At 47.2% G+C, this 24888-nt stretch overlaps 1 protein-coding gene across 3 annotated transcripts in view; it reads left to right on the top strand.

Annotated features, from left to right (window-relative positions):
• Nucleotides 1–2160: 2160 nt before the first annotated feature.
• NDST1 (N-deacetylase and N-sulfotransferase 1) overlaps nt 2161–24888 on the top strand; it is a 72593-nt gene continuing 49865 nt past the window's right edge. For all 3 annotated transcript variants that reach the window (XR_014473347.1, XR_014473346.1, XM_083181548.1), the window contains exon 1: nt 2161–2319. The gene's annotated coding sequence lies outside the window, so the exon portion shown is untranslated. The remainder of the gene's footprint in view (nt 2320–24888) is intronic.

Here is a 24888-nt window from a genome sequence, read left to right as displayed (position 1 = left end):
GTGCAATTCTTTTGCTGGAAGACTCAGGTAGAGAGCATTGCAGTAGTCTAGTTGTGATGATATAAATGCATGTATGACTTTAGGCAGGTCTTTCTGGCTATGTTCTCAGATGAAAGAATGAGGATTTGATTTGGTTAGGGGAGTAAAGGGGCATTTCTCCTTTGGGAGAGGGTCTGTACGTAATTATGCCCCCTATACAGGATTTAGGTCACTGTACTGGGTGTTCGGAGCACCACTTTGGGCTCCAAGTTAAAAAAAAAGTCTGCTTAAGCAATGCAAATAATGGAGAAGGTGCATACAACCTCCTGTCTGCATTTGCGTTCAAACTGCAATGCGATCTCAATGCGACTGCATCCTAAGTAAGTATAACCTTGCAAGTAAGTCTAAAGCTGGCCATACATCAGAAAGATCGATCTTAAGATCGATTGCACTCATGATTGTGTACAATTTCCCTTGAAATCCCCGGCAGTCCTTGGTGGTTTTTGGACACACAATCTACACACAATCCATCATACAATCAGTCATACAATCAGTCATACAATCCATCTGATGCATGATTTTGTACACAAGATGTGCACACAATCTGCATACAATCCATCTTACAATCAATTGAGATTGTATGATTGGGTACAATATCTTTCTGATGTATGGCCAGCTTAACCTTGAAAGTCTAACCTTGCTAGGCCAAGAAAACTGCACCTTGCGGGGAGTTCTTGGCGTGGCCACCCCGGAAAGACGGAAGCAACGCTCCACTGTTTATGGAGACTCCTCTTTCTGTCAATCAGGCAGAGATGTTCTCTGTTCTGCCCTGCGATCAGTGGTCGAAGTGGAAATTTTGAAGTGGGGGTATGGAAAAGTAAAGAGTGAACTTATCGCCAGAAAAGGGGGCATGGCCACACAAAAGGGGGTGTGGCCACACAAAAGGGGTGTGTGTGGCCTTAAGTGTAATGTACTATGCCACATATATTATGGAACAAAATAACCAATCAGTCCCCCCACACCCTTCCCGTTTTGCCTCCCATCACCCCCACATACTGTACATTCTGGCTAGTGAAAGTCCCCCTTGCCCGCACACACATACTAGCTAATGGTAGTCCCAAACCCCGAGCTACCCACCCATGCACCCACGCAGGCTGTTATGCTCACTGATGTTCTGCATGCTGCAGCTGCCACACTCTGACTCCTCTCCGCAGAGAAGTGAGGGCCGGCGGCTGCTGCTACTGCCGCCGCTGCAGTCACTGTTTGAGGGCCCACCCGCTGTGCACCCAATGGGTGAGTACTGTAGGTGTGGTGCGGCTGGCTCCCCCGCTGCGCTGCCGGGTGGGTAATGATGTGCCGGTTCCAGGGTGAAGGGTCACGCAGGGAGAAGGAGGTGCGGAAGACCAGCATTCATAATGGTCTCCTCTTCTGCCAGTGAGTGGAGCTGCAACATGAAAGCACAGGACGCGCTGATGAGTGATCAGAGCGCATCCTGAGGGGGGAAACTTTTTTTTACTCTTCAGATTTAAGTGGCGGTATGGCATACCGCCATATACCGCCCCACTTCGACCACTGCCTGCGATAACAGGACAGTAACATCAGGCATAATAAATCAATGAATCAATTATGCGATCCAACCTGAATTAGCCCCAATACACAGATGCAGACCTGAAGTACATAGGGGGTCATTCAGACCTGCTCTCTAGGCCACGTATATTTGCTGCTTAGCAAGCAGGTAAACGCCACCCGACAAACGCTCCACATGAAAAGATGCGAGCGGATGCGCATCGGGGACAATTCGGACTTGTGCGAATTCATAGCGACAAAGGGGATATCCAGTACCATATGTGTGGAGGGAACGATAGACAGGTTTGTATGATATAGCATGCAGCACACATAACCGCACATAAAACTAGATTTATACTTTATGCGGAGCTGCAGAAGGGTATATAAAGATAAGAGCAGGCACAGATGCCAGGCATATACCGCATCTACTGGGGGTGCACCTAGGTGACAGGTACAGTAAGTGCACGCAGGACAGATAAACCCTGCTTTAACCTCTTCCCTGCCAGCAGGGTGTGTGCCCCCTACCCCTGCAGCACTCCATGAGTTAATGTGAATCAGCCTTTGTGAAGGGTTTGCTAACCTCCCCCTCCCCACAGTCTCTCCTCCTCCCCCTCTCCCTCCCTACCTCCCTCCTCTCTCTCTCCTTGTTGCAGCCTGAGAAGCAGGCTTCTCCCTGCCTGCACAGGGACCAGGCAGGGGAGGGAGAGGTAGCACGGACAGGCCGGGGTACGGGCCCAGACGGTCAGTGCACCCCAGCAGCAATGGCCACAGCAGGTAAGTTGGGGGCTATGTGGTGGACCCCTGTGTACGACTGCTTAATCCACAGCGGGGATATAAGCATGCATTGCAATTAAATTGTAAAGTGCAACGGAATATGCTGGTGCTATATATAAATATAGATATCTCTGTCCATGTACGAATGAGTGCATGCCCGCGCCTGCCGTGTGCAGTGCCTATGTCTAGCATTGCCCCCAATAGCAGTGCTGCATATCGCGACAGATCCCTGGTGCGGGGCTCATGTCGCAGCACAGACGCCTGGGCGATATAATCCTGTCTGGCACATGTCACAGCAATGTTGGATGGGGAAGGAAAGGTCCACGTGTGCTATAGCAGCAGTTGTGTGTCTGTGTCATGATATGACTGGGCAGGTGGAGCCGGAGAGGAGGAGGAGGGGGGTATTTAGGCCACATCCTGGGGATAAAGTTGTAGCTGCAGGCTGGAGAGATGAGCCGGGATGGGGGATGCTGCGGGAGCCCTGCCTGCCTGCCTGGGAGTTGCAGGAGATTGGGCCCTGGGGTTGGGAGGATAATTTATGGGGCAAAGCAGGGAGGGCAGTGAGGGCAGCTTGAAAACTTAAGGCAAGAGTCTTTGGCACAGCTGTCGGCGTTATGTTGGCATAGTTATCGCAGGATTTGGTGCCTAGGCCATGCTGTCAGGGTTGCTCTTTTGTCGTATAGCAATGTGATATCATTATTACTATAAGATGCCCGATTTACAATACTAAAGGCCCCCATACACTATGCCAAGGTATCTCCTCTGCGAATGCCCAGCTGCTCGATCACATACGATACATCGTATGCCGTCATTTTGCATACAATGTATCGTATGCGATGCTCGCCATGACTGCGGCATACGATAATTCCTTGCTGCAGTCATGACGATATCTGGATCCAATTGCACGGGACCGCACATTGGATTAGAATCGAGGGTAAGTCGCGTACGATATGGCACTTTTCACACAATTAATCGTATTAGAGTAGGGGGCCTAATGGAGGCCACACACGCATCGATGCGGGCGATGCTGTACGATGGGGTGCGCGCTCCTGCGGCACCTCATCGTACAGTACAAAAAGTATGTGCTGCACATACTTTTTGTACTAGCTTTTTCTAGCATCGCATCGCATGCACATCGTATGCACAAGGCATACGATGCGATGCTATGTGTGCTAGTTAAGCCCACAACACACGCCGGGATCGGTGCGTGTGTGGGCTCCATTAGTGGAGGAAATCTGCCTTTATGTCATACAGAGGATCACCGTCATTCATTCCTGTCCTACCATCACCTATAGAATAGAAGGTAAACGTGGACTTTAGAGCCACATTTTATTGCAGCACTGTCGACGCAGATTAAATGTTTATGTTCTGCTCCATTGTGTTGGGATAACCTGCGGCCGTAAACTTCATGGATAATGAATGAAATGTGCATTCCGGCATGTTGGTAATACATGGTGGGGTGTAGGTGGGCAGGGGGCTTTACAATCCCCGCAGGCTGTGATGGGAGAACCTTCGAAAGTGGCTTAATAAATATTATGACACTTGGTCCTTGTATAGTAGGAGGATGTCCAGGGTGCAGCTTCTGAACTCAAAATACCTTATATCATAGTTTGCAAAAGTAAGGGTTCGGGTGCTTTTCAAGTTATAATATATTGTTGTGGACAAGGTCCCGTTTTTTGGGGGGTCTGTCCTGCTGTCCCACCTGGGCAGATGGGAGTCCCTTTGTCGGTGCTGATCTGCTTAGACCAGTGATGGCTAATCTTGACACTCCAGCTGTTGTTGAACTACACATCTCAGCATGCCCTGCTACAGTTTTACTATTTGGCCATGCTAAAACTGATGCAGGGCATGCTGGGATGTGTAGTTTAACAGCAAGGTCAGCCATCACTGGCTTAGATGCTATGCGCACAGCATCTATTCTGGGAGACAGAGGGACTGGGGCAAGGACAGCCGCTTAGAGGTGGCAAAAGGGTGCATGGCGAGTGCGGCTTTGCTGTGAAGCCACACCCCCAGTATGGGAGTGCATGGTGGTCCCGGATCGTTTTATTGAAATGTTTGGAGGTATGAACTATGTACCAATCTATGGAGAGAGAGAGAAAGTGGATGGAATACCAGCCAGTCAGCTCCTAACTGTCATGTTAAACGCTTTAAGTCCAATTTTTGTTTGTCTTAATTCCAGAGACATATTTGCTTTAGTATCACTGCACTACTAACGAAGACTTAGTTTACCGCAGAATACTCTTTGGCCCTGATTCTAGTTTGATCGGTTCCCCGCGTGTTCATTGTAGCTCTGCGCATATTCAAGTCAACAAGAATCGGGACCTTTTTGTATGTATAATAAAGGGGGCCCTCTGTTCTAAAAAATTAGATTTTTTTTTTATTTTTATGGGTAAGGCTTAATAAATAGCTTTGAAATATTATTCCCCATCATCTTTATTATAAAGTATGTTAATATACGATTGTTAGGGGTCTATACACTTTATGCGAGAGATGTACTAAGCTTCAGAGAGAGAGAGAGAGAGAGAGAGAGATAAACGTGCCCATTGATCACTGCATTTGATTAATGGTTCTGCAACCAATCAGCTCCCAACTGTCATGTGATTGAAAAATACCAGGAGGCAGATTTATTATGCCCGGTGAAGTGATAAAGTGGAGGTGATAACGCAACAGCCAATCAGCTCCTGTGATTTTTCAAGCATAGCCTGTAACTTAATAGCTACAAGCTGATTGGCTGCTGCATTATCACCGGCCACTTTATCACTTCACCAGGCTTAATAAATCTGCTCCTGTGTCTTAGGGGGGGTATGCAATATGAGGGTCAAGGCAGTCGAGCTTGCTCGACCGCCGTGACCCAGTCCCGTTCTCGGTCAGCTCGACCGAGAACATGCAGGTGGGATTCAATGTCGGGGTCCGCGAGTTGCGGCCGGGAAGAGGCGAGCTGCAGCCGGCAGCTTATTACTTCCTGGCTGTTCTCGGCAGAACGAGCCCGACAGCTAGTGATGTCGGGCTCGTTCTGCCGAGATACTCTTCTCAATGCTGTTGGGGAAGACATAATTGAATAGGGCCCGGCGGGCATCTCCCCGACGATTTAATATCCCCCTTCATCTCTTTTTCACGTGAGCATAAGGGGTTTTGGTTTGGGCTTTGAACTTCTTCTGGGAAACTTATGATGTTTATTATACAGCTGAACAAATTCGATTTTTACCGTGAGCAACGTTGTGTGCCCATGAACTTTTACTGATGTCTCTGAGATCTCATTGGTGGATAACCGCTGCCAGCCCCACGTGCATGATCATGTGCGAAATGCCGTGATGGGTCAACGCGTGATCTATCGGACTCGTTTGCACAAGTCTGTGACCAAGTCAGAAAAGCATCCAGGCTTAGATGGGGCCAGCATTAGTCGTACCTGTTCACCATTTTGGGCGCTGTCGGGTCTTAACATACACACTTGCCGATGCCGCCTCCGAAGTGAGCGACGGTAGGGTCAGCGTACTGCCGCTGCAGCATGGCAGTCTTTAACGAGGCCCTCCTTTGCCCGGAAATGCTGGACGAGGGAGGGGATTGTTAACGACATGTGGGGGCTTGCATCGTTAATGACATTAAGCATACACACTAGAAGATAAATTGAACGATATCTTTCAGAATGTTCTTTCTGTAAATCTTTCACTCTATTTGTTAGTGTGTATGGGGCTTAACAGTGTGGGTTTTAGTGCTATCCAGGCTTGAGCACAGGTGACTTAATCAGAAGTGGCCCATGGCAACCAATCAGCTGCTCTGTATAATGTTATAGTATGCAAATTATAGATGTCACTTCAGTGCTGATTGGTTGCCATGGGCCACTCCTCTGGCTCACTTCTCCTCCCTTATCACTGCTTCATACATCTACCCCTTTATTTCTCCTCACTTTCTCTCTCCAAGGCTTAATACATACAGCCTGTACCATGGCAGTTAGGAACTGATTGGCCGGTACTTTATCTCAGTCACCTTTATATCTCTTCAAGGCTTAGTAAATAAACCCTGTAGTTCTAATTTTTTTTTTTTTTACGGTTCTTTATGCAGAAGAAAAAGTGTTATCGTGTTGCTCGTATTCATTTGTTTTGTCTTCGGAAAATTGTTCCTGATTGCTAGTGAAAATATTTGATCTTGAATGAAGCTCTGCCTGATGGTTGTGGTAGAAGGTATTTATATTGCAGTGTCCCAGTAATGAGCATAGGTTGTAGTGGGAGATTGATCAAAGTTTGATGAGAAGTAAAGTATCAATCCGCTTCTGTCAGTTTTCAAACAACCTATAACATGACATTTCTGTGCTGATTGGTTGGTATTTTATCACTTTCCACGTTAACGCTCTCCAAGCTTTGAGAAATATTCCCTGAGGTTTTTTTTAGTATACGTTAAAAGAAAATAAGGTACTTGTTTCTTATCACGGCCACAATCGCGGGCATCGTGTGCCTTAACTTTAAGGCACACGATGCGACGCGATGCCCACGATTTCCCCATAGGCTTCAATGTTAAAATATTTAACATTGAAGCCTATGCGATGGACCTGATTTGTCCATACGCTTCAATGTTAAATTATTTTAACATTGAAACTGAGTCCATTTAACATAGTAAAAAATGGGAAAAGGCAGAATAAGGGCCATTTCTCATTGGCTATGGCCCTGTCATGTGTGTAAAAAATAATGGCCCCCCATTGTGGCCGCCACCCCCACGATTAACGCGAACCCGAAGCGTGGCGAGCGCAGCAAGCCCGCGAGCGGCGGCGGTGCGCGTCCTCCGACCTTTTCATTCCCCTACTATCCACGTCGGCGTGGAGTTGAGAATAGATTAGTGTGGCGAGCCACCGAGCCCGAAGCGTGGCGAGCGGACGCAGATACCTGTGAAGCCCGCGAGGGGACGCAGGGATCTGTGAAGGTATCAGCGTCCCCTCGCGGGGCTCGCCACACTAATCTATTCTCAACTCCGCGCCGACGTGGATAGTAGGGGAATGAAAAGGTTGGAGGACGCGCACCGCCGCCCCTCGCGGGCTCGCTGCGCTCGCCACGCTTCGGGTTCTCGTCAATCGTAGGGGTGGCGGCCACAATGGGGGGCCATTATTTTTTACACACATGACGGGGCCATACCCAATGAGAAATGGCCCATATTGGCCCTTTTACCATTTTTTACTATGTTAAATGGACTCAGTTTCAATGTTAAAAAAATTTAACATTGAAGCCTATGGACACGATGGACCCGATTTCTCCATAGGCTTCAATGTTAAAATAATTTAACATTGAAGCCTATGGACACGATGTACCCGATTTCTCCATAGGCTTCAATGTTAAATTATTTTAACATTGAAGCCTATGGAGAAATCGGGTACATCGCGTCGTGTGCGTTTTGGTATGCACCCGACGCGACTGACACGATTTTTTCCGACACGACCACCACGATAGAAATCGTGGTGGCCGTGCTAGGAAACAAGTACCGAAAATAATAATGATAAAAAAAGAACCTAGAAAAGCACTGGTCAGGTGCCTGACGCAGTGCGTTCCAGCGGCTCGGAGAGAGCCCTGACCACAATTATCATTTAAACTGTCTGCACGTGTGAGTGTTGAAACAGGGCGAGATAGTCCTATAGATGGTTTCCGGCTGCATTGCGGACGATTACTTTGGTTGGAAGATAACTGAAACAGGTTGCTGGCAGTCATCTCCCAGCCATAGTTTCCACTATAGCGGATAATAATCCTACTACTTCAGTAGTATAGTTATCTGGTGTCTCGCACTGATTGTTATTGTATCTTATTAGGATTTAGGCTGGGATGTTACAATGGAAAATGCGGTAAAAACCCAGTTTTCCGGGTTTTTACCGTATTTTCATATGTACAGTATCAACACGGGACTGCTTCTTTTCGCATCACTTGCTGCCCGGCATCGGCTCATATCGCCCACACACCTCCTCACCTCTCAGCCTCCTGCAGCGGTACTTCAACTTCCAGATGCAGGGAGGAGGAGCTTGGAAGTTCCTGCAGTTGGCTGCAGCGGAAGGTGAGAGGGACCCGCGGCCACCGTCTCACCAGGCGCCAGCGGCTTCGCATAGGGCAGTTACTTTCACAAGTGCTGTCCTTTGCGATACTAATCTCTTATGTTCGTACATATGCAATTGGTATCAATGTAATGTCTGGCGGGATGTACCCAGCCTTGAGGTAGCATTTAATCAGCATGTTCTATCCAATGAGGACCTATCCCTATTCCTCACACTGCAAATACAGAATTGGTGTATGCCCAAATGTTTTATCGATGGAGAAAGTGAAATTTATCATGGAATGAATTGTCACTTCTAAGGGGTCCATTTATCAATGAGTGACAAATCTCGTTATGAATGATTAAACTCTGTGCGTGTGATAACTGGTGCTCCAGCCAATCGGCCCCCAACTGTCATTTAAAGCATGTGACAGTTGGGGGCTGATCGCATGGAATTTCGGAGCGGAGCACAAGACAGTTGGGGGCATATTGACAACAAGTTTTATCACTTGATGATAAATCGGCCCCTAGTAATTTGTGAACTGAAGCCTGTGGGGTAGATGTATGGAGAAGTGATAAGGGAGACGTGATAGTGTCTGGTACACCGGCCAATCAGCTCCTGAATGTTAAGTTACAGCCTGGGTTTAAAAATGGACAGTTAGCTGGTTGGCCGATGATAAAGTACCGGGCACTTTATCACTTCTCCTCCCTTATACATCTACCCCTGTGTCTCTTCTTGCTGATCCTGCTGCATGGAACAGTAACCAGACTGGTATTCTGTTTGGCGAGAGCCCCGTTCAGCGCAGTCCGTGTGAGAGTGGGGCAGCGTTTAGCAATGCACTCTGTGTAATGTAATGCTTTTGCGTCCCGGAAGGCAATTACGGCATTTAAATCCTTTCCTTGCAAAGCATTACTGGTCCAGCAGTGACGTGACTGACAATTTCTCTGGCTTTGTATGCCGTTTGCAGAGGCTATTATAAAGCATAATAGACAAGTAGGCCTGTGTCTCCTATGGGAGGGCGAGTTAGCCGTGTATTGTCTGCGCGGATATCTCAGTCACCAGTTGGCGGCACAAGGTGAGTTATTTAAATAGAGCAATACCTTTCCTGCTGAATCTGGTCCATTCAGGACGGCGTTCATTACCGGCAGCCTGGGGCCAGGTGCGTTTTAATCGTGGAGTTTATTGGGCAGATTTTACGTTGGCTCTAGGTGATGTGCGGAATTAGCTGCATTTCCAGGGAGTAATGGGTTCCCTTATCTAGCCAGCCAGTCCTGGGAAATGCACTGCTAGTCAATAGCCTTAGGACCCAAGGAATGTTTATGCAGAGCTCTTGCGTTCAATCTCCAGCCTTTCACATTGCAAATGAGGTTGAGGATAGTAATCTAGTTACAGTAGTGGTTAATTGCAGCCTGGTCCTTATCTTAATCCCCATACACACTAGATGAGTCTTTTAAAGATATCGCTTAGAAGGACCCTAGTTTAGTGTGTGTGTGCTCAAAATTGTTAGTAATACGTACTCCCGTGCATCTAGCAATACCAAACCCGGGGCAATTTTTCAATTCCGGGATTCAAAAATGTTAAATTCCAGGATTAGCCATAACTATGATAAAAAAAATGGCCACCCCACACATTTACTTACATAGGCAGGTGGGGGTGCCACCGGGAAAGGGCAGCAGTGGTGCAGTCGGGTGCGGCCGATGGGCTGTGCAGTGTGACCTCTGACACGTCGCACTTTGCAGAGCCGCACACCGGGGTCAGGAACAGCCTGGCAGCGTCTGGGTGGGTGCTCAGACGCTGCCCGCCATTAGACTGCACAGTCTATTCCTGAAACTTTGGGATTGGAAACTCCAATCCCAGGATTTAAATCCCATAAATTTTAGGACCAAATCCCGGTATCCCGCCATCCTGTTAACGTTATCGACCCTCCTCCCGCTGTACATGAAGGTCTATTTTGGCTATGTAGCAAATGACTTGCGTGAGTAGTGGCTGCGAGTGACATCACGGAGCAACATCATAATTAATGATATCGTTCAGTGTGTATGCACATATCATTCACCTGCAGCCACTATCGATACATATCGCTACTGTTGACCTACCAACCGGATACTTTTTATTAAACGTAATTTGTTTGTTTCAAAGGTATGAGTATCTTTTTGTAACCATTACAAAAATTTGGTCCTGGCCGTTCCTTAGATGATACAACTCCGGAAATGACCAGGTTGGGTTGCTGACCCTACGTTACGGGCCGCTGGCCCTCCCTGCAATTGCTTCTCCATCTAATAACATTGTAAATAACATCTAGTTTCCGTGTCTTATAGACCCCCCACGTCTACACATAGAGGTGAGAATTAATTGCAGCGCTTTTGCCAAAGATTACGGTAGTTTGGAAATGGTATTAAATTGCAGTTCTCATCGCTTGTCCCCCCGAGAGACTGCTATTAAATCATGATAAGCACTGTGGTATCGCAATGGAGGTCTGGGCGCGAGGAGAAATCCTCTAATAGAGAGACACTACATCATACGGTAGAAGGCTACAGATCTATATAATAAACGCCGTAATAATTGTGCTAAATCAAGCAGACTTTGTCCACCTTGGCTGTCCCCTTGGATGTTTAGATAACTTATCCCGTCCTGAATGCACAATAATAAATGATTGTCGCTGACACAACACTAAACGGCCTGATTCATGCTTCTAAGTAAGCAAAACCACGCTGCACTGCAGGTGGGGAAGATTTAACATGCGCAGAGATACTAGATTTGGATGGGGTCTGTTCAAACTGAAGTCTAAATTGCTGTGTAAAAATAAAGCTGTCACATTTGTGTCCTACATGCAAAAACATGCAGTATTTACTCTGCACTGAAAAAATATGAATACATTTGCTCCCGAGGCGTGACCGCATGGTTTGTACCAGACAGTTGGTTCCTTTTTTTTTTTTTTTTACGCCTTTTACTTCCAGACATCGAACCGTTTCGGTAGTGTCGACCTCACAAGTTTGCCCATCAAGTGTTCTAAAGCAGTTGCCCGTATCAACCGGTTAGATTTAAGCCATGATATGGGCAACCAATCCTCTTGCCTGCTTTAGAAGGGTTAATACATCTTCAGCAAAGCTTCATAGACCTTTAAGGTTACACGGTGGTTAGAATTGCTAGTGAAACGCTACACTAGATTTTTTTGGGTAAAATAGTGTGGTTTTAATGCAGTAGCGCAGGGGTGGCCAACCAATCAGCGGCAAAGAGCCAACAAAAATATGTTCTGGTAAGACAAAGAGCCGATACCATGCAAAAATGGGCGTGGTCTAGCTCCTGAAAGGCCACACCTCATTTTTAAAATTGTGGCCTATATACAGATCGAGCGAGGCAACCGGCGCAAGATGGAAAGATGTAGCGCACTGGCCGGATAGATGAAACTGGCTTCATCTGCATATGTATGTGTAGATAGCGGGTGGTACCAGGGTACACAGGGCGGCACTCAATGGACTTCAAACATCAGAAATTGCAGACAACACAAGTAGTTCTAACGTTTCCGCTAATTTAATACCGTTATCAAAGACAATCCCAAGCAAAATGACACTTAAATAGAAGAAAGACACCCGTGTAGGGGGACAGCGCCACCCAGGTCGCTCCACACTATGCTTTGCAGAGGGCAGTGTCTGATGTGACGCTGCTGTGGAGCGAGCCGGGTGGCGCATAACCAGTGACCTGAACTATATATGAGCGTCACTCAGGAGTGACGCTCATTTTCCTCACCTGATAGATATATATATATATAATCTATCTATGATAGAGATCTCATATATCCAATGCACTCACAGTTTTAAGCAGTCACCTGTGGTGCTCCCATCAGGCACATATCGAAAATATGGTCCAATTTCCACAATCCAAAGGAACCGGGGCACTCGCCAGGCAAAAGATTTGTATAAAGTCCTTTTATTATCCTTAGAAGATCATGTAGCCGACGTTTCGGACCTCGCAGGGACCTTAATCATGGCATTCAATCCTACACCAAAATGCAACTGTGTAGGATTGAATGCCATGATTAAGGTCCCTGCGAGGTCCGAAACATCAGCTACATGATCTTCTAAGGATAAGAAAAGGACTTTATACAAATCTTTTGCCTGGCGAGTGCCCCAGTTCCTTTGGAATATATATATATATATCTCTCTCTATATCTCTCTATATCAGTGGTTCCCAAACTTTTTTCTCTCCTGTACCCCCTCCTCTCAATTTAAAATATAGACAGTACTTATGAGTGTAGTGGAAGTGAGCGGTATGCGTATCCTTATGCATGTCCTTATATTAAGAAGTAGCGGACAGGAATCTTGCCCTTCCGTGTCTGGCCGCTGGTTGTGTATTGATGATGTCTGAGGGCAGCATGGGTAGCTCCCAGTGGATTGCTGGTCAGGCAAAAGCACAAAGACGCTGATGACGCTGAAGAAAGAACCATAAGTGACACAACATGGTTCTTCTCCATAGCAATGGGCCTTCTTCTTCTGCCATCAAAATACTTTTTTTCATCTTCCGCCATTACCAATATTATTTTCAAGTACCCCCCAACTGGTCTGCAGAGTACCCCCAGGGGTACTAGTACCCCAGGTTGGGAACCACTGCTCTATATCATTTTTGCCCTTGTGATGTTGGAGGGTATGTCTATGCACAGTGTAAGTAATTGTTCATGTAGCCTCCAGTGATATATACTGGTTCTTGTAACCTTTTAGTGTGCCTACACGCAATTGAATCAGTCATTTTGTTAGCACACAGTCCTATTTATTACTGGGCAATTAGTCGCCAATTTTGCAGTCCCTCATGAAAAGGTTTTAGAATTAAAGTACCATAGTAAACGGCCAAACTACTATGAAGCTACACGGTTGTTCGCCATGGTAAAGCAATTTCATTTTACTGTAATGGAAATTGGTGCGTGTCACTGATTTTCCAAAATCTGGAAGGCTACGTTCCGATATTGGTTTAGTCCACAGAGCGGATGTCTGAGTGTGACATCTTTGTGCACTGGTTGTAGTGCAGGTACTTAGTGATGCAGAGTTTAGCTTGTGGAGTGGGGCTTATGTGATGTCGTTGACGCATGCTCGGGAGTCAAGCTAACATGAGCCTTGGAGAGAGATAAAGTACCAGTTAGTCACTCCTAACTGCCATTTTACAATTGGTCAGGATGTCTGTGTTCATTATACTGACACTGGCATCTCATAATTAGTAAATAGGCCCTTAAGGGCCATGCTAGGTACGTATGAGGTGTGCCTGAAGCGTTTTACACCTGCCATCTTGGATTCAAAGCAAGGCTGTCAGTCACTGCTGGGGACAGCTCCCAGAGAACAATCTCCCAGCCCAGGGGCCAGATGTTGTAAATGTCAGTGCTCATAACTGTAATTTTTCAAACACAGCCTGTAGCATGAAAGTAAGGCACTGATTGGCTGGTACTTTATTAATCTTGTACTTTATCGGACTATTTGTAAGCCCAACACCCCCCCCCCCCCCCCGGCTGGCAAAGTCCCGCGACAGTGGAGTATCGGTTGAGGGGCGCCGGAGATCACAAGCACACAGCATCACTTCAATGCAGGGAGGGCATAGAAGGATCCCGTGGATGCCCAGTCACTAGGGAAGCACTGGGCACACCCAAAAATTAAGGTTGCCACACCATCGCTCCACCCATTTGACTGAATTGGTGTGGCAAGGAATGTGTCGTGTGGTTGGCCCTTCTCCATTGTAGTGAGCCTGCATATTGCCATTAAAGAGCAGATTGGCTACTACTTTCTCCACAGCTTAGTACATCTGCCCCCCCCCCCTCCTTCACAGACTGTGAAGGGTTTTGTGACTCAACATCTGAGGAAGGTTCATCCCCTGTCTGCGATCACCGCAGGAGGGAAAACACTCTTCTAGCTTTTAGTGCCTATGAGCTATCTCCCAGACACCTTCCCATGGGGAACGCCGTAATCTTTCCAGGTATCCAGAGAGATTGGCTGATAAACATCAGCTCCACAAATAGCCTACTCCCTAGTTGGCGTATCAATGCTTCATAACCTGTTTGGGGAACCGAGGGACTGTGCATTGTGCTCTATCTAACAGGCTGCGCTATAAGCCGGGAGCTGCCGAAATCTTGGCTTTTTGCAACTTGAATGCGGTCATGGGAGGTGGTTATATTTTACTGTACTCGAGCATTGTTTCCTAAACTTTTTTTTAATCATGGTGCCCTAAAATATCAGAATTTTATTAACGGCACCCTTAGGCCAATAGTTTGTTATGGTGAAATTCAGATAAAAATAATAAATCAAATAATTTGTGCTTATGTCATCAATAGGCCATAATTGTCCCTTCCTCTGATCAGCACAAATTGACTAGATAGTCAAAATCTCCTAAAAGGTTAGCCAACAATCTCCCTATTTTTCTCCTGCTTATTCAGTCTTGTCTTAAGGCTCATACACACTGGGCGACTTTGAACTGAAAGTCACTCAAAACAGCAGGTTTGAGCGGCTTTCAGGTCAAAGCCGCCCAGTGTGTATTGCCGAAGGAAAGCTGCTCAGTGTGTATGCACTGAGCGGCTTTCCCCACAGCGATGAATGTTCTCATCGCTGTCCATACATGGACCTTTAGGAAATTTTGACTATCATTACTTAGACAAAATCGCTTAGTCAAAATCTCTCATGCATCTAGTCAAAATAGCTTAGTCCAAATTGTCCGTTAGCCAATATCTCACCATGTGTACAGCCCATTATGAGCACCACCTGATTTCCAAGGGCCTCATGGCTGTTACAGGAGAGTAGGCATGTATGCCTTGGGGTTAGTTGTGTGATGAGGGACAGGATTCGTTTCTGCTTGTCCACATATTTTATGATTCACCACAAGCACTGGTTTTGCCTACAACTTTGACCATAAATTATTTGCATTGGTCCTGGACCACCAACCCAGGGCACTCCCGTAAGACCCCCAGGGTGCCACAGCACCCAGTTTGGGAACCACTACTATAGCATGTTAGAAATGCTAGGGAGTGGCTACCTCATACTGTAGTGTAGATGACTGTTATAAGGTGACTGAAAATATAAGATGGACATCTTACTTTGATGATCCCTTCATCCTGGGAAGTCACAATCGTAGGCAGTGGTTATTTGACTGTGTTCTATGTATCACATTATTGTAAACTAACAAAAGCTATAGAAAAATAATCACAAACGCATAAAGCAAATGTGAGTTATGTAAGGGTTTATAGCCCCATGAGCTATAAAATATTTCCTTTTGGCTATCTGTCACATGGTCCCCTCGTGCATCGCACAATGGTGGCGATGGATCAGACACTGATCTTTTAAGTCCATCAAGTACCTTTTTTATTATTATTTTTGGTCTGTTTTGAGGAAACCAAAGACACCTATATGAAGGCAAAATCGCTTTGCCAGCCTAAACTTGCTGAAGCTGGCCATACCCTCACCGACCATCTTTCAGGTCCGTCAAATAAATGACCATTCTGAGCTGCTATTGGTCAATGTGTGGGCATGAATGATAACATTTCATAACGTTGAAATGGCTGAAAAATGCACGTCGGCGGTTCAGTTATCAAACTAGGTTTTTTAAGGTGTCATTATACAGGATACGGTCAATAAGTTGTGTCGACCGCTAAAGGTCAACTTGAAATAGTTCGACGTATTTGGAGGTTAACAATGACAAGGTCGCCAGTCAAAATGTGAGTTTTTCCCTTTTTTATTTTTTTTTGTGAGCCAACATGTGGGGTATTTCGTGCCCTACCATCCACTATGGCGTGGTGGGAGAATAAAACAGCAAAATAAGCCGAAAGCAGTGCAGTACACATGGTGTCCATGTCGACTCTTAAGTGGTGGTTGCACTGCCACCAACTGCCATTCCAAACTGACTCACTGGCAGTTAGTGACCCCTATTTAAATTTTGGACACAGCGTGACCTCTGGAGCTGCCACTTAATTTACTTAGCGTTCTGACACCTTAATAAAAGCACAGGTTGCAATGCAGTTGACAGTGTGAAGGACCACGTGTGATGATGGAAACACCATTTGTTTGTTCCCCTTGTATTTATAGTAGGGGTTTTTGTATTATTTTTGGATTCTCCCCACCCGGAACCTCACCTTGTAATGCAATGTGAAATGGAATCATGTTTATGAGGAAGTTTCCAGTGAACGGAACACAAAGCAGATTAAGTCAGTCCGTCATTACCTCAGAAACCCATGTGAATAAGCTCAGGAAGTTGGTGATGCTGGAATTAATAATAGGGGAATATCGCACTGGCTGTGGGGAATTCGCTGTCTTGGCAGTCCCAGACCAAATGGTTTAATCATCAGTCAGCAGCGGGAGAGGTAGCAAATGCAGCATGGATACCATAGATTAGCACAGTGGGAGTTGTCGGATTTATTTTGTTTTTTATTTTGTTTTTTATTTTTGCAGGCTACTGATATAAGAATATTCTGTGTGGGCTGAGATCTATCTTCGTCTCTCATGCATTCAGTTAGGGACTTGCATCTGCAAAACCGGTGTGCACCGATTAAAATACCCTGTGATCGAGCTTGGCCTAGAGGGGGACGCAAAATGAATGCGTAGTTGAGCGAATATTACCTACATTTGAAAATTAGGTACTTCTTCATCTTTGCAGCCACCGCTAAGCTAGTTACGTTAGCCGCTATTTAACTGCTATGTAAGGATTTTCGGTGAGGAAGTACCCTACCCTCCTGTGTCCACACCACCCTCCTATGTCCACGCCACCATCTATTACATTTAATACTGCTGTGGCAAGTGAAGCGAGCCACTGAGCCCGAAGTGTGGCGAGTGAACAATGGTGCTACGTAAGTTCTGTAGCATATGCGGTGGCTGCTAAGATGAGGAAGTACTCAAAATTATTTTGAAAAACCCACTGCGGTTAATGCGTTACCGCTGGTATCAAATATGGCATGACAAAGTGAGGGGTGAGGCATCTAGGAGGTGGCCTGAAGGTAATGCCATACAATTCCATTGGCTCAGCGTGTTATGGGAGTGTCCTGGGCGGGTCACTGCGTTCAGAGACGCTTCCATATTAAGATGGACACTGCGCCTGATATAGACAGGTACAAGTGTCAATACGGGTCACAATGATGGGCTGATGGTGGACTGTCCAGGGACCACTGACGTTGCTACTGCGAGAAAGCCAGAAAATGTGGGTACCATTGCTCGCACATACCGGCGCACACTAGCGCACGAAGGGTTCCATAAGGAGAATGTGCAAAGATCGTAAAAAATAGAAATATGCCCCCACTCTGCCGCACCTGCATTGTTCAGGTGACCAGCTGCACAGCTATATACTACTCTATATTAATACTAGAGGAACGATGCTGCTGTCAGTGCTGATCTGTGCAGACTGTACCTAAAGCAGCACAACATGGTTCTGGTATAGGAGATCAACAACCTGTAGAGCGAAAATCATGTGGTTAAACACGTCTAGTTGGGCGCCTAAAGATAGTAGACAGCGTCTAGATTGACAGTAACGGAAGTTAGGTGCAAGTGTTAGATCGACCGGTACGTGAGCGACGGTAAGTCGATACAAGTTTTCCATGTTTTTTTTTTTTTTTAGTGTCCATTCAATACAGTCACGAGGTCTACCCCATTTAGGTCGAGATGCATTGGGTTGACCTCTGAAGGTAGACAGGGCTTAGATTGACATGGTCTACGTCGACAGGGTTGGAAGGTTGACACAAGCATTAGGTCAACATTGGGAAGTTCAACAGTCAAAGGGTCGACAGAAGGTTTTTTTTTTTTTTGTGACTGACCTGTGCCGACAGGCGGTATCTCATGCCCTACCTTCCACTAGGAAGTGGTGGGAGAATAAAATAGTGTGCCGAGCACAGGGAGGCACCGTGCCCGCATGGCGATCGGACATGGTACCCTTTGACTATGTCCATGTCGGCTGTGTCTACATTCTAGACCAAAAAACTTGAAAAACTCATGTTGACCCTTTTGACTGTCGACCTTTCGACCCGTTTCAGGGTAGACCTCGTGACCGTAATCAATGGACACTAAAAAAAAAACCATGGAAAACTTGTGTCGACCAACCGTCGATCACGTACCGGTCAATCTAACTTCCGTTACTGTCAATCGTGACGCTGTCCACTATCTTTAGGCGCCCAACTAGACGTGTTCAACCACATGATTTTCGCTCTACAGGTTGTTGATCTCCTATACCAGAACCATGTTGTGCTGCTGTAGGTACAGTCTGCACAGATCAGCACTGACAGCAGCATCGTTCCTCTAGTATTAATATAGAGTAGTATATAGCTGTGCAGCTGGTCACCTGAACAATGCAGGTGCGGCAGAGTGGGGGCATATTTCTATTTTTTACGCTCTCTGCACTTTCTCCTTATGAAACCCTTCATGCGCTGGTGTGCGCCGGTATGTGCGAGCAATGGTACGCACATTTTTTGGCTCTCTGCAGTAGCACCGTCAGTGGTCCCTGGACAGTCCACCATCAGCCCATCATTGTGACCAGTATGGACACTTGTACCCGTCTATAGCAGGCGCAGTGTCCATCTTAATATGGAAGCGGCTCTGAACGCAGTGACCCGCCCAGGACACTCCCATAACACGCCCAGCCAATGGAATTGTATTGCTTTACCTCAATGCATGTCAACCTAAATTTGGTTGGCCCAATATGACTCATACCCACTGTCGAGCGTGTAACTAGATGCCGTGGAACAGGTATGGCACAACTATAGCACTGCGGAATCTTTTCCTGTTTCAATCAACAAATCTAAACTTACAATGTGATCAATCAATGGTTAGCAGCCATCAATAGTCTGGTCGCTAGTTTAATCATTGGTGGCAGAGCCCTGACAGTTAGATCCCGGCAGTGGCCTGCGCATGAGTAGGCACCACCGTCTTCATGAGTGCAAAATGAAAATAACCAGCAACCGTTCATACATCGATGGTTTCAGAAGAGCCGATGGGCATCCTGTTGCCAAGGGTTTCATTTTACCTGCAGATTAAATCTTCACTTGTTACGTTTCACAGATAGTAACATAGATATTTTGATGTTACATGCACCAAATTTCCGGAGATGGTGACAAATCCTTTATCTTTTAGCAAAACCGCTTACATTGTAACTTAGATAACCCTACTGAAAAACGTCATTTGGCTGTAAGCATCCCCCTCCAAAGAGAAACTGGATCTGTGGGAAAATGCACAGATCAAGACAGGACACTTGAGATTTGATGAGTCATTTAAAAAATATTTGGTTCACTCTTCTCAGTGTCTGTAATAATAAAATACATGTAGATGCTGTGTCCCACAAAGGGAGAAGAAATGCTAATATAACATTAAGGGGGTATTCAATCCCTGCCGCTATTTCCGACCAGGGAAATGGCGTCGGGCACCTATTTCCATCAGCACTGAAGAGGCAGCTCGATAGAACGGATCAGACTTTAAAACCAATCGGGTCCGTTTGCTGTAAACGGACGTGGCTTGTCTAGTTCACGGACGGATCTCGTCAATTTACAGCCGTTTCCGCAGACACGCCCCTTTTATCCGCTGCTCGACAGGCTGAACATTGAATTCCACCTGCGGATAAATTGGTGAGTTGACCGAAAATGGGGCAGATCTTCGGTACTTGTGTATTTTGGCGGCGCCCCCGATGTCCGTCGTACGACGATCAGATCCCATTGCATGCCATGCACCCGATGGCATACGATGCGACGCGATTTTGACCCCCTATACGAGCCCGAAGCGTGGCGAGCGGACGCGGATACCTTCACAGGTAAACGCGTCCCTTCGCGGGCTTCACAGGTATCCGCGCCCCCTCGCGGGGCTCGCTGCGCTCGCCACGCTTCGGGCTCGGTGGCTTGCTGCGCTCGCCACACTATTCTATGCTCAACTCCATGCCGACGTGGATAGTGGGGGTATGAAAAGGTCTTAGGACGCGTACCGCTATCGTACGATATCGCGTCGCATCGCATACCATCGTATGCGTTATGGTATGCGATGCGATGGGCGCCGCCAAAATACACAAGTACCGATCTTCTGTTCATATTTATTTCCATTTATATTGATAGAATTGGACAGATTATTTCAGAATTCGCAAGATGTATCAAAATTGCTTATTTTAGAACGTCGGTAAGCACTAACTCGTGCAGAAAGGTTTCTGTGGTCTTGATTTTATACATCTGTTTCCAACTGCATTTACTAGCCGTCCCAGTTTGACGTCCGTTATTGAATTGGCCACTAATTTACTGCGATCAATACTCATATGTTTTCATACCCAAAATATTTGGATCTTGAGCGCGATTTGCAATTTTTTAGGCTCACACACAGCAATTTTTTTTGGGGGGGGGGGGGGGATGTTAAATCTGTCCTAAAAATAACCTGATTGTACAGCTTGTCTTTCATATCCGAAATACTGCACACAAACATGTTATAATTTACAAGATTATTGAAAAATATTGTATAAAATTACCTCTGCGCTTTGTGTATAATGTGAATATGAAGCATCAATGCATTTGAGGCCCGTGTGTGGTTTGCGGTCCCTGGGTCGACATTGTGCCCCCCCCCCAGCTTGTGTCGAGCTTCTGGCAATGTCGAAACGATGGTATGTTGACCTAGTCAGTCAACCATTAGTAGTCGACCTAGACATTGACCCACTATACTGGAACCCTATGTGCAGTCTATGCCCCATCTGGGCCCTCTCTTCTCTGCCGGCACCAGCGCCAATGCCCTACTGAGCATGTGCAGATCTCTAGAAAAATGGTGCAGTGGCCAGTTTTCTGGAGATCTCGCTAGCGTTTAACTGCTGGGACTCCAGTGGGTAAGTATTAAAAAAAAAAAAAAAAAAAAATTTTTTTAATGGGTGCGGTGTGGGCCCCCATCGCGCACACTGCACCCATTATAAATATGCCACTGGGTCTCATCTAGTTATGGCGTCTGCCCCGGTTCCCCCTGCAAGCTGTGGTTGGGGCTGCAGCCCAGGGGACAGAAGCTGCCATAGTCCCATTTATAATTATATCTCATTATGCTATGCAGATATTATAAAATACAGAAAAATCCGATATCCAGATGACTTCTGGTCCAATTTTTGGATATGGGAGACTCAAAATAGTACTGCAATATTGCGTCCTATCTGGGCACATTTGATATCATTCCTGTATTACTGGTAGTCTTATTTATAGCTTGTGCCAAGCTACCTCAGTTAATTGAGCAAGGTTATTACACAGTGAGAGCGAGACTTCTGGGAACAGTAGCTCTGTACTCGCTGAGATCTGTAATCAATGAGACCGTGAGTCATCAGCCGAAAATGTTTGTTCTCGCACTCGTAACAGAGTGTATCCTTAATGTTAGAACAATGATAATGGCTGCTTATGTTCCCTTAGGTCTGGTACCCTCTGCCATAAATGTTGTGCCTCGTGCTAGGGTCTCATTGTAGTGCTTTAAACCTTAGTACAACACACTAAAAGGGGTCACCTCAGTGAGCGGTAGTGTCCCGACAGGCGTTGCCTCCATGTGCGGTAGTGTACATATTTCCCCATTGCGGTGCCCTCCAGTGGTAACTCCAGAGGTGGGGCTGGAGCACAGTTCAAATAGGGGAGCCACACCCACTGCCACTCTAAACTGACCCACTAGCAGTGGGTGTGGCTCCCGTAGTTGAATTCTGAACTGTGTTACAGCCCCTCCTCTGGAGCCCCCACTGCTGCCCACTACCGCACTTCTATGGGCTTTGAGGAGAACGGGACATGGTTCGGTGTCCTGCTCTCAAACGCCACCTTGCTCCTAATTGGATCAGCCCTAAGTTGTAAAAAAAATTGGGTACTCTTTACCTAGATGGGCGCCAGCGATTGGAATCGCGGGCGTCGGGGGTAAAAATCGCGGCCATCGCGGGTAAATCGCGGGTACATAAAAATCTGCTACCCGCGATGACCGCTATTTTCCCATAGGGAACAATGTTAAAAAGGCTGATTGAGCGCGATTTTCATGTAAAATGCCTCAATGCCCGCGATTTGGCCATAGGAATCAATGTTAAATGGGCTACAGAGCCCAAATAGGCACAATTAACCCTTAAATGTCCCCCCAAATTTGTAACGCCACCCCACGATCCACGCCAACCCGAAGCGTGGCGAGCGCAGCGAGCCCGCGAGGGGCGGCGGTACGCGTCCTCCGACCTTTTCATGCCCTACTATCCACTAGGGCGTGGAGTGAGAATAGAATAGTGTGGCGAGCCCGAAGCGTGGCGAGCGCAGCCGGATACCTTCACAGGTAAACGCGTCCCCTCGCGGGCTTCACAGGTGTCCGCGTCGCCACGGACACCTGTGAAGCCCGCGAGGGGACGCGTATAACTGTGAAGGTATCCGCGGGGCTCGCCACGCTTCGGGCTCGGTGGCTCGCTGCGCTCGCCACACTATTCTATTCTCACTATATAGTAGGGCATGAAAAGGTCGGAGGACGCGTACCGCCGCCCCTCGCGGGCTCGCTGCGCTCGCCACGCTTCGGGTTGGCGTGGATCGTGGGGTGGCGTTAAAAATTTGGGGGGACATTTAAGGGTTAATTGTGCCTATTTGGGCTCTGTAGCCCATTTAACATTGATTCCTATGGCCAAATCGGGTCCATTGAGGCATTTAACAGTAAAATCGCGTCCGTCGGGCCATTTAACATTGATTCCTATGGGAAATCGGGTGCATCGCGTCGCGGGCATCGCGGGTACATTTATGGACGGCCGCGACGCGAACGACGCGATTTCCATGTTTAACATGGGTTTCAATGGGAAATCGCGGGCATCGCGTCGGTCGCGTCGCGGCCTGACATAAATGTACCCGCGATCACCATGACGGGCGCCCATCTAGGTAAAGAGTACCAAAAATTGTTCTGTTTTGCTTGATTGCTGGCCTTGAGTAGCCATTCAAGGCCCCCATACATTAGGCCGACTTGTCCTAGGGACAAGTCGGACCCAATTTACCTGCGAGCCGCCCGGCAGCTCCCCGGGAGGCTCACATACAATTTGGCACTTGATATGCCATTTTTTACATGGGATAAATCGCATGCGATTTATCCCATGTTAAAAAAAACCCGGGGAGCTGCAGGGCGGTGAGGAGAAGTGGGGGCCGGGCAGCGGCAGTAGTGGGGGCGGGCAGCGGCGGTGGGGGCGGGCGGCGGGTGCGGTGAGCGCTGCTGACCTGGCCGGGCAGTGTACTTACTTAAATAGCAGCAGCGGGGACGGGCAGCGCAGTGGCGGCTATTATATTTTGAAAATACTTGTCAAATGACCGGCCGCTCTCTGATTGGCTGAGAGCTCTCCGGCCAATCAGAGAGCGGCCGGTCATTTGACAAGTATTTTCAAAATATAATAGCCGCCACTGCGCTGCCCGTCCCCGCTGCTGCTATGTAAGTAAGTACACTGCCCGGCCAGGTCAGCAGCGCTCACCGCACCCGCCGCCCGTCCCCACCACCGCTGCCCGCACGCACCACCGCCCGGCCAGGTCAGTCAGCCGGTGCTCAGGGACCCGCTGCCCGCCCGGTGTCTGCATGCATATGCCTGTCAGGTGGCAGGCATATGCATACAGGGAGGTCGGACGTGATCGTATGTACAGACCGTCCGACCTCCCTGATCCGGTCCGATGCGCACGGGACCGCGCATCGGATCGGATCAGACATCACACACATACGATTTTGGGCCGATTTCATCCGATTATCGGCACCAAGTGCCGAAATCGGATGAAATCGGACCAAAATCGCATAGTGTATGGGGGCCTTCACATTTATTCGGAAGTCCGTTTTAAAGGCCCCCATACACTAGGCCAAGGTATTGCATGCAGCCTCACCAACTCTCCGCTGGAGTGCCACCAGAATCCACAGCGGCTAAATCGCATGTGATACATTGTAGGCGGTCATTCTGAATATGATTTGTCACATAAGATCCCAATCACCGCCCCAGGATATGAAGTAACCTTGTTGCCGTGGTGACCATATCCAGATCCGATCCCATGTGTACGGGACCGCGCATTGTATCGAAATTGAAACTAAATGACAGGAATTGACACATTTTTACATGATTTATTGGCCCGATGTGTCGAAATGATGTAGAAAAGTGTCATATCGTGTTACGCACCAAATCTCTCTACATTGCATTTCTTCCCCGTTTTCATACAATATCTGCTATGTACGTTTGGATATGCGTTTTCCTGAGTCCCATGGAACAAGTTCATGCACAGTTCACACGCCTTAATTGTAGGGGGTAGGAAACCCAGATCTTACTGTATCCCGCATCCCAGTCTGCAGCCTTACTTTTTCAGTCAGTGCAGGCATCCAGCCGTGTGTCGTCTTTATGATAAGACATGCAAAGGGGGGGAAAAATCATCCTGAGGATGCCTGCTGTGTGATAACAAAAATAATCTGCTTCAGGCATTGTTGCCGGAGCGTTTTCCATTTGACAGAGGGGCCTAGAACTAATTGCTGTACCATGCGCTACGCTATTCGGTGGATTTGAAAGTGGTAAAAAGCTTTAAATCTCTTTACTGTGGAAAAATAAATGAGGGGGCTGTTATAATGATTATTTGATAGCGGCATCAGAAAGTTAAGGCGTTAAATGAATCTCTCTTGTGC

The sequence above is a fragment of the Crinia signifera genome, chromosome 4, assembly GCF_055691185.1.
Source record: "Crinia signifera chromosome 4, ASM5569118v1, whole genome shotgun sequence".
NCBI classification, from domain to species: domain Eukaryota; kingdom Metazoa; phylum Chordata; class Amphibia; order Anura; family Myobatrachidae; genus Crinia; species Crinia signifera.
This window is presented reverse-complemented; position numbering and strand designations above follow the sequence as displayed.